Consider the following 9,588-nt stretch of genomic DNA (forward strand, 5'->3'; position numbering starts at 1 on the left):
AGGTCATGAAACGTCTGCCAAGAAAACAAGCCAGCTCCGAGAGCACCAAGGACCCCACAGTCCCCTCCTCCTCCTCCTCCTCCTCCTCCTCCTCCTCTCCTTCCTCCAGTCCAGTCTCCTTCCTCCCACTCCCTTCTAGCACTGATAACATTACCTAGTTAGGTGATGAAACGTCCGCAAGAAAACAAGCCAGCTCCGAGAGCACCAAGGACCCCACAATCCTCCTCCTCCTCCTCTCCTTCCTCCAGCCCAGTCTCCTTCCTCCCACTCCCTTCTAGCACTGATAACATTACCTAGTTAGGTCATGAAACGTCCGCAAGAAAACAAGCCAGCTCCAAGAGCACCAAGGACCCCACATTTCAAGCCTGAGCTACAAAGAGTCTCCTTCATTGTTGGGGAGGTAGACATCGGGGATCCCCCCCCCAGGCATTGGGCTAACGGCCCTCTTTTTCATTTCATTTTTTTTATTTTTCAAAGGGAGCGCTTTGGGCTCTCCAAGCGCAGGCAAGGCGCAGGTGCCCACGCCCAGGGGAGGGGAGAGCCGGATCGGGGCAGGTCGGCTCCTTCCTCCGCTTTCCAAGCCGGATCTCCGCGCAGGGAGCCAGAAGGGCGCGCGGGGGCGGCCGAGTTCCCCCGGCCAGACCGGGAAGAAGGCGGGGGAGGCGAGAGACTCCGCCTCGGAGCCCCGCCGATCTTCGCTTTCGTTCCGGAAGGAAGGAAGGAAGGAAAGAAAGAAAGGGGGGAAAAAAGAGCCGCGCCTGGGAAAGACAGGACTTTGCGCCCGTCCGGGAAGAGGCGTCCGCTCCTCCGGCTCCTGCTCCTGCTCCTCCCCGGGCCGCCCTCCTTCCAAGTCCGGCACCCCGCGGCTGGAGCCTCGCTTGCCAGGTAAGGGGCGGCGGGACCGGGGGCTTGGACTCTGGAGCCTGGCTGGCAAGGCAGGCAGGCAAGAAGCCAGGCAGGCCGACGGAGAGACAGGCAGGCAGAGACAGACGGACAGGCAGGCAGCAGGCAAGAAGGCAAGGCGGCAGACAGACAGGCAGGCAAGAAGACAGGCAAGCAGGCAGGCAGACGGACAGACAGACAGACAGCAGGCAAGAAGACAGGCAGACAGGCGAGAAGACAGGCAGACAGGCGAGAAGACAGGCAGGCAGGCAGACAGCAAGCAGGCGAGAAGACAGACAGGCAAGGAGACAGACAGACAGGCAGAGAGACAGCAAGCAAGAAGACAGACAGACAGGCGAGAAGGCAGGCAGGCAAGAAGACAGACAGGCAAGAAGACAGACAGGTGAAAAGACAGACAGACAGGCAGGCAATAAGACAGGCAGGCAGACAGACAGCAAGCAGGCAAGAAGACAGACAGCAAGCAAGAAGACAGACAGACAGCAAGAAGGCGAGAAGACAGACAGGCAAGAAAACAGACAGCAAGCAAGAAGGCAGGCAGGCAGGCAAACAGACAGACAGACAGACTAGAAGACAGAGAGACAGCAGGCAAGAAGACAGACAGCAAGCAAGAAGACAGACAGACAGCAAGAAGGCGAGAAGACAGACAGGCAAGAAAACAGACAGCAAGCAAGAAGGCAGGCAGGCAGGCAAACAGACAGACAGACAGACTAGAAGACAGAGAGACAGCAGGCAAGAAGACAGACAGACAGGCAGGCAGGCAAGAAGACAGACAGACAGGCAGGCAGGCAGGCAAGTAGACAGAGAGACAGGCAAGAAGGCAGGCAGACAGACAGACAGACAGCAAGCAGGCAGGCAGGCAGGCAAGCTGGCAAGGGGGGGCGGGTGGCCGGGGCCGAGCCAAGGCCGGGGACGCTGGACAGCGCAGCCCGCTTTGGGGGTCGGGGCGCCCCCGGAGCGCAAGAGGTTCCTCCCTTCCTCTCCCTCCCTCCCCCACCCCGGCCCAGCGGCCCCTCCAGGCAAACAAGGCGGTTGGGCGAGGCGGGAGCGCTGCTAACAGCCGCCTTGGGCGGAGAAACAGCGCGGAGCCTCCTCGCCGCCCTTTGCCCGGGCAGGTTTTTTGCAACAGCCCCGGAGCCCTGCTGGCTTTCCCGGGCGAACAGCAGCCTGCCCCCCCCCCCCGAGAGCTCTCCTCCATCCCCGAGAGTGTGTAGGCTCAACTTCCTTGTTGGGTTTTTGATTGATTTATTTTTTAACAACAACAACAACAACAACAACAACAACAACAACAACAACAACAACAACAATAATAATAATAATAATAATAATAATGGACCTTGGAGGTCATCTAATCCAGCCCCCTGCTCAGGCAGAAAACCCTATACCAGACTTCTTGTTTTGTTTTTGTTTTTGTTTAGTTTTTTTTAAACGGGACACCAAAAAGTCGAGTTTGCCCAACGTAGGAAAACGCAAACTAGCCAACTTTGCCCAAAGATCTGAAAAGGGGGTGGGATTTCTCTCTCTCTCTCTCTCTCTTTCTTTCTTTCCTGGAGGCATAATATAGTGAGAGGCAGAAAACATTTCTCAGAATCTGGGGGATTGTCCAACTCTTGCAGTTTGGGTGTGTGTGTGTGTGTGTTTGTTTCCTGGTTTCTTTCTGGGACTGAAGGCCCAACCAAAGAATTGCTTGTGCGTATCTTCTGTAGCTCTTCATAATGTTGTGACTTCGACTCGTTCCTGTTTCGGCTGGTTTTGTTGTACAGAAATCCGGTTTAGGGGGAATCTAATCCACTCCCTTGCTGTCATTTTATTGCAGGCCAGATATCAGCTGCTGCTCTATCCAGGGGCTATTTTTGGAGATTGCCTGTTGGAAAGCCAGCTAATTATTAAGTGGGAAAATAATGTATTCCTAATCCTGGGTGTCCCTTGGAAAAAAAGTTTGCGTGCAGCTTATGGGGACTTGATATTATTTTTATCTCATTGCAGCTTATGGGGACTTGATATTATCTTTATCTCGTGTAGCTTATGGGGACTTGATATAGCAAGGTAGTCCTCGCCTTAACGACAATAATTGAGCCCAAACTTTATGTCGCCAAGGGAAACATTTGTTAAGCGGGTTTTGCCCCACTTTACGACTTCCCTTGCCGCATTTGTTAAGTGAACCGCTGCAGTTGTTAAATTAAATTAGTCCCACAGTTGTTAAGTGGACCTGGTTGACTTTGCTTGTCATAAGGTCGCAGAAGGAGATTGCGTGACTCCGGGGACACTGCATGGCCGTCATAAAGAAGAGCCAGTTGTTGCCAAGCATCCACACGTAAATCATGTGACCGTTGGGATATTGTGTCGATCCTAAGGGTTGAAAATGATCATAAGTCCCTTTTTTTCAGTGCCTGTTGTAACTTCGAACAGTCACTCAATGGACTGTTGTCAATCAAGGACTGCCTGTAGTTTAATCCCTCCTTTATCCCATGTCTATTAATGGAAGGCAGAGGGCCAGGCCAAGATCACTCAGGGTTTTTTATGGTCTACAAGCCATGCTAATAAAATTGGCCCCATTGAGCACAAGGCTTTCCTGGTGTCTGATGCAAAGCTTTTGTAGGAATAGAGTAGAGTAGAGTAGAGTAGAGTAGAGTAGAGTACAGTAGAATAGAATATGAAATATAGAATAGAATAGAATAGAATAGAATAGAATAGAATAGAATGCAGAGTAGAGTAGAGTAGAATAGAGTAGGGTAGAATATAGAATAGAATAGAATAGAATAGAATAGAATATGAAATAATGAATCAAATAGAATAGAATGCAGAGTAGAGTAGAGTAGAATAGAATAGAATGCAGAATAGAATAGAGTAGAATATGAAGAATAGAATAGAATAGAATAGAATAGAATAGAATAGAATAGAATAGAATAGAATAGAACGCAGAGTAGAGTAGAGTAGAATAGAGTAGGGTAGAATATAGAATAGAATAGAATAGAATAGAATAGAATAGAATAGAATATGAAATAATGAATCAAATAGAATAGAATGCAGAATAGAATAGAGTAGAATATGAAATAATGAATCAAATAGAATAGAATGCAGAGTAGAATACAATAGAATAGAACAGAACAATAACTTATTGTCACTTTAAAAGTAGATTAATACATTACAGTGAGATTTCACTGCATACAGCTCTCAAAGGTATAGAATTTATATCTGCCTAGAAGATGAGAGAGGGGAACCCAGGGCATTTATTGAGTCCAGTTTCCTTGTCCTTTTTCCCTTCATTAATTCGAGCGCACGTTTCCTGGTGCATTTTAACCTTATGCAAACAACCTTTGTACAGCTCAGGGCTCCTTGTGGGTTGGCAAATGGAAGTCAGCCTTACCATTCTTTAGTCCATGAGTTTCTTGGAGAAGGTTAAGTGTCTCCCTTATTAGTCAGAGGTCACTGTTTGTTTGTTTGTTTTAAAAAAGGTACTTTTGCTGTTGAGTCCTACTAACTACAGATAGTCCTCAACATTCGGCCATAACTCGAATAGAATAGAATCTCAAATAGAATAACAGAGTTGGAAGGGACCTTGTAGGTCATCTAGTCCACACACACACACACCCAAGCAGGAGACCCTACACCATTTCTGACAGAGGGCAGTCCAGTCTCTTCTTGAAAGCCTCCACTGATAAAGCTCCCACAACTTCTGAAGGCAACTTCAGTTCCATTGGTTGATTGTTCTCACTGTCAGGAAATTTCTCCTTATTTCCAGGTGGAATCTCTCCTTGATCAGTTTCCATCCATTGTTCCTTGTCTGGCCTTCAGGTGCTTTGGAGAATAGGTTGACCCCCTCCTCTCTGTGACAGCCCCTCAAATATTGGAAGACTGCCATCATGTCTCCCCTGGTCCTTCTCTTCACTAGACCAGCCATGTCCAGTTCCTGTAACCGTTCTTCATATGTTTTAGCCTCCAGTCCCTTAATCATCTTTGTTGCTCTTCTCTGCACTCTTTTTAGAGTCTCAGCATGTTTTTTTTATAGTGTGGTGATCAAAACTGGTTGTAGTATTCTAAGTGTGGTCTTATTAAGGCTTTATGGAGTGGTATTAGTATCTCACGCAATCTTGATTGAATCCCTCTGTTAACTCAACTTAGGATTGGATTGGCTTTTTTGGCTGCTGCCGCCCACTGTTGGCTCGTATTTAATTGATTGTCCATTAAGACTCCAAGATCCCTCTTACGGTTGCTGCTATTAAACCTGGTTTCACCCAATCCATATGTGTTCTTTTGGTTTTTTCTTGCCTAAGCATGAGACTTTACTCTTGTCTACGCTGAGCCCCAAATTTCCATTGCTAAGCAAACCAGTTGTTCATTGAGTTTTGCTCCAGTCTATGACCATTTTCGCCGCAGTTGCTAAGCAAATCACTGCTAAGTGAGTTATGCAGTTGTTAAAGTGATTACAAATGGTGATTACGTGACCCTGGGGACAATGCAGCTATGGTAAATGCATGCCAGTTGCCAAGTGCCTGAATTTTGATCAGGTGACATGGGGATGTGTGAGGAGAAGAAGAAGGAAAGAAAGGAAGAAAAAGGGAGGAGGAGGAGGAGAAAGAAGAAGAAGAAGAAGAAGAAGAAGAAGAGGAGGAGGAGGAGGAGGAGGAGGAGGAAGAGGAAGAGGAAGAGGAAGAGGAAGAGGAAGAGGAAGAGGAAGAGGAGAGGAGAAGGAGGAAGAGGAGGAGGATATATATATACACACAAAGAGACACACACATAGAGAGAGATGGAGAGAGAGAGAGATGGATGGGGTCCCAGGAGCAAGTGGCTTGGTCCACGCACTTTCACTAACATCATAGAAGAAGAAGAAGAAGAAGAAGAAGAAGAAGAAGAAGAAGAAGAAGAAGAAGAAGAAGAAGAAGAAGAAGAAGAAGAGGAGGAGGAGGAGGAGGAGGAGGAGGAGGAGGAGGAGGAGGTCACCCCAAACATTCCAACTTGATGAAGGATTCTTGCAGATGGATGCTAAACTTGAATAAACGTTTGAATAGAAATTATAAATACGATACGATGGTGCCAACTCAAATACAAAACTTTCCTGTGTAGGCAAAGGCTGGTTTGTATTGCACAAAACACATTTCTGTACCCAGAAAGCAGCCTGAGTACAGAGCAAGCATTGTGGATACGGAAGCTGATCATGCGTGGGGTTATATTTAGACAAGCGGTGTTTAGATTTTGTGCTTTTAGAGAAGTTTTAAAAGTAGATTTGTCTGCTAAGGAATGCTTCTGCGTTATAGACAATTCTGGAAACCCTGTAAGGGACACCCAGGGCCCATCTCCCCATCCTTGAGTTTGCAGGAAACTCCATGTTCACGCAATATGCCATCCCCTATCCTCTGTGGTCACTATTTCAAGCCATTGCAGTAACTGGATTTCTCACCGAGGTAGTGGGAGGCCAGAGTCTACAAAATTTCAGGCATCCTAGGCTGGTGTTGGAATAAGAGGAAAAATGCCACTTCAACACTTAACTTGCTCATGGGTTGGAAATAGGATAAAGGCCACCTCAAGGGGGTTAGGTAGAAATGCATGCCTTGGTGAGTTGCTAGTGGAGAAAAGCTTAGTTCGTGCATAATAACGCCAACAAGAGTTTGACCATCGAACCAAATGGTAACTAAGGCTTTGCTTTTTTCTAAGAAGTAGAATGGGATAGAAGTGAGTGGCATGGTGGCCCAGTGGTGAAGATGCTCGCCTCCCACTTGGAAGGTTGAGAGTTCAATCGTAGGTAGCGGCAGATGATTCTCTATCAGGGCACAAAGAGGAAATATCTGCTGTGAACTTCACATAGGCGTCAGGAAGGGCACGGGCAAGTAAACGCTCAGCTCCATTCAGTCACCCCGACTCTACCCTGAAATAAGGGAGAACGGGATGGTAAAAAGGGAGTTTAGAATAGGATAGAATTCTTACAATCTGCCCTGGAAAGTTGGTATTTTATCACCTTCTGCAAATATGAAAGGTCATTAACCTAAGAACGGCAGCTGAGATAGAAAGTGAAGTCTTTGATTCAGGAGGAGTCTGGTAGCACTATTTCAGATTACAAAACATTATTAAAAAGCATAACATTTATTTATTCCTTAGCTTTCTATTCTGTCTCTCCTCCAGGAACCCAAAGCAAGTTACGCAGGGATCTGTTTACAATAATAATAGGAGATACTGTAGAGATAGATAGATAGATAGATAGATAGATAGATAGATAGATAGATAGATAGATAGATAGATAGATAGATAGATAGATAGATAGATAGATAGATAGATAGATAGATAGATAGATAAGATAGATAGATAGATAGATAGATAGATAGATAGATAGATAGATAGATAGATAGATAGATAGATATAGATGTAGATGGATAGATAGATGAGAGAGTGATGATGCAGATATATAGATATAGATTGATATAATAGATTAGATAGATAGATAGATAGATAGATAGATAGATAGATAGATAGATAGATAGATATAGATGTAGATGGATAGATAGATGAGAGAGTGATGATGCAGATATATAGATATAGATTGATATAATAGATTAGATAGATAGATAGATAGATAGATAGATAGATAGATAGATAGATAGATAGATAGATATGATAGATAAATAGGTAAGTAGGTAGGTAAGAAATAGATAGATAGATAGATAGATAGATAGATAGATAGATAGATAGATAGATAGATAGATAGATAGATAGATAGAGGGATGGAGGGATGGATGGGATAATGGATAGGTAGATACAGTAAGTAGATAAGTAAATGATAGACAGAAAGAAAGACAGACAGATAGATAGAGCACGGAGTGTTTATATCAGGGGTCTTCAAACTTGGCCCTTTTATGACTTGTGGACTTTAGCTCCCAGAATTCCTCAGCCAGGCACGCTGGCTGAGGAATTCTGGGAGTTGAAATCCACAAGTCATAAAAGGGCCAAGTTTGAAGACCCCTAGTTTATATGGTTAATCCTGGATTTTAAATGCTCCACCCAATTCAATATTTGCTCATTTTGATGGTAAACTTTCTTGCAAAGAGTTGACAAAATGTGTCACAAGACTGGGCAAAGGGCAGAATGTGATCTTAGCCAGTGCACAAGAGCACTCCAAAATAACCTCTCAAAATAAGCCTTCTGGTGGAATAATGCTTGAGCTGCAGAGAGTGGCATGTAAGCCTCGGAGAAGACCCAGCTCCTTCAAACTATTCAACGCTGACTTTGCCCTGGATCCATCTTTAGCTCTAAAGCTGCCTTTGAAGAGCTTTAAGTTAAGGGTTGCAACCAAGAATTAACTTGAGTGGTCTTCCGGTAACAGAGGTCAAATGATTGTCATGGGTTTCCCAACAGGATATGAGATGCTCAACCACAAAAGCTACATATATCTAGCTTTTAGCTAGACAGTTCTTCTGTTGGTTTGAAAAGCAAAGGCACCTCTTCTGATCTGAAAGGCTCACTTATAAATCCATTGGTCCAGTCAGTCTACAACAGGGGTCTTCCAACTTGGCCCTTTGATGACTTGTGGACTTCAACTCCCAGAATTCCTCAGCCAGGCTGGGAGTTGAAGTCTACAAGTCATCAAAGGGCCAAGTTGGAAGACCCCTGCTCTACAGCAATTGAGATTTAGGAAAAAAAAGACATAAGAATGAATTATGGTGGATTGAAAACTTCTTAGGATATATGTTTAGGGGGTGGACCTTGGAGAAGTAAGGGGAGGGTGGATTTTCTCTTGCCTGTTTGTCCAATCAATACAATATTAAAAGGGAAAACAGTCTGATAAACAGGGTGAGTGGCAATAATTCTCTAAATCAAAGTTGGCCAGCTCTTGTTCTGCCTTATATCCCATGATGCCCTGGATGTGGGATTAATATTCTAGGCAATCGTGGAACATCACAGTGACCGCTGAACTTTAGCTGCTTTGTATCGTTCCCTCAATTAATTGCAGATCTGTTGATTATTTTTTTAAAAAAAAATTTTTTGGAGGTGACTGACATGTATGGACTATGTATATATATATACTGATAATTCACACCCTTATTCTTGTCTGCTTGAGTCTTGTGGTACAAAACAGTGCAGCCATTAAAAGCCCTTCCTTTGTGGTAGGCAGAATGTGCAACGTCAGACTTTCGGTGCAAAGGGGTTGCAGACTTTGTGTGTGAGTTTTGTGCAGTGGCTGTAGCTGATGTGAAGAACCAGGCAGGATCGGATCTTGTGAAGGCTAGAACGGGAGATCCTTGAGTTTATGACTAGACTGAGAAGAAAGCAGAGGATCGATCTTGGGTGTTCTTCAACCGACAAACATTTGCGTTGCGACTATTCAAAGATACAATGGCACAAAAAAAAGCGACTTAGGGCCGTTTTTCACACTTACGACCGTTGCAGCGTCCCCGGGACCACGTGATCAAAATTCAGAGGCTTGACAACTGGCTCCTATTTATGATGGCCGCAGTGTCCCGGGATCACATGATCCCCTTTTTCAATCTTCTGAAAAACAGTTGTGGGAAGTTAACCCAGAGAAGGAAATATTAAAAAGGCAGAAAGAAAGATATTGTTCACCAAAAGGATTTTTAAAAGCATTTTTTGAAAAGCAGAAACCAAACCTGGCCTCATCTCTTTGCCCAAAGCAGTAGCTAGTCTTATACATATGCAGATGTGGAACCATCAGGAAGTTTGGAGCCAGGGATCTCAAGACAA

The 9,588-nt window shown here is 44.9% G+C and overlaps 1 protein-coding gene across 1 annotated transcript in view; it reads left to right on the forward strand.

Moving 5' to 3' along the window:
- Window positions 1–743: 743 nt before the first annotated feature.
- Window positions 744–9,588, forward strand: part of ANXA11 (annexin A11) — a 35,067-nt gene continuing 26,222 nt past the window's right edge. The window contains exon 1 of the mRNA XM_015827125.1: window positions 744–885. The gene's annotated coding sequence lies outside the window, so the exon portion shown is untranslated. The remainder of the gene's footprint in view (window positions 886–9,588) is intronic.

This window comes from Protobothrops mucrosquamatus, unplaced genomic scaffold (genome assembly GCF_001527695.2).
Source record: "Protobothrops mucrosquamatus isolate PMUCROS unplaced genomic scaffold, P.Mucros_1.0 scaffold3515, whole genome shotgun sequence".
Lineage (NCBI taxonomy): Eukaryota > Metazoa > Chordata > Lepidosauria > Squamata > Viperidae > Protobothrops > Protobothrops mucrosquamatus.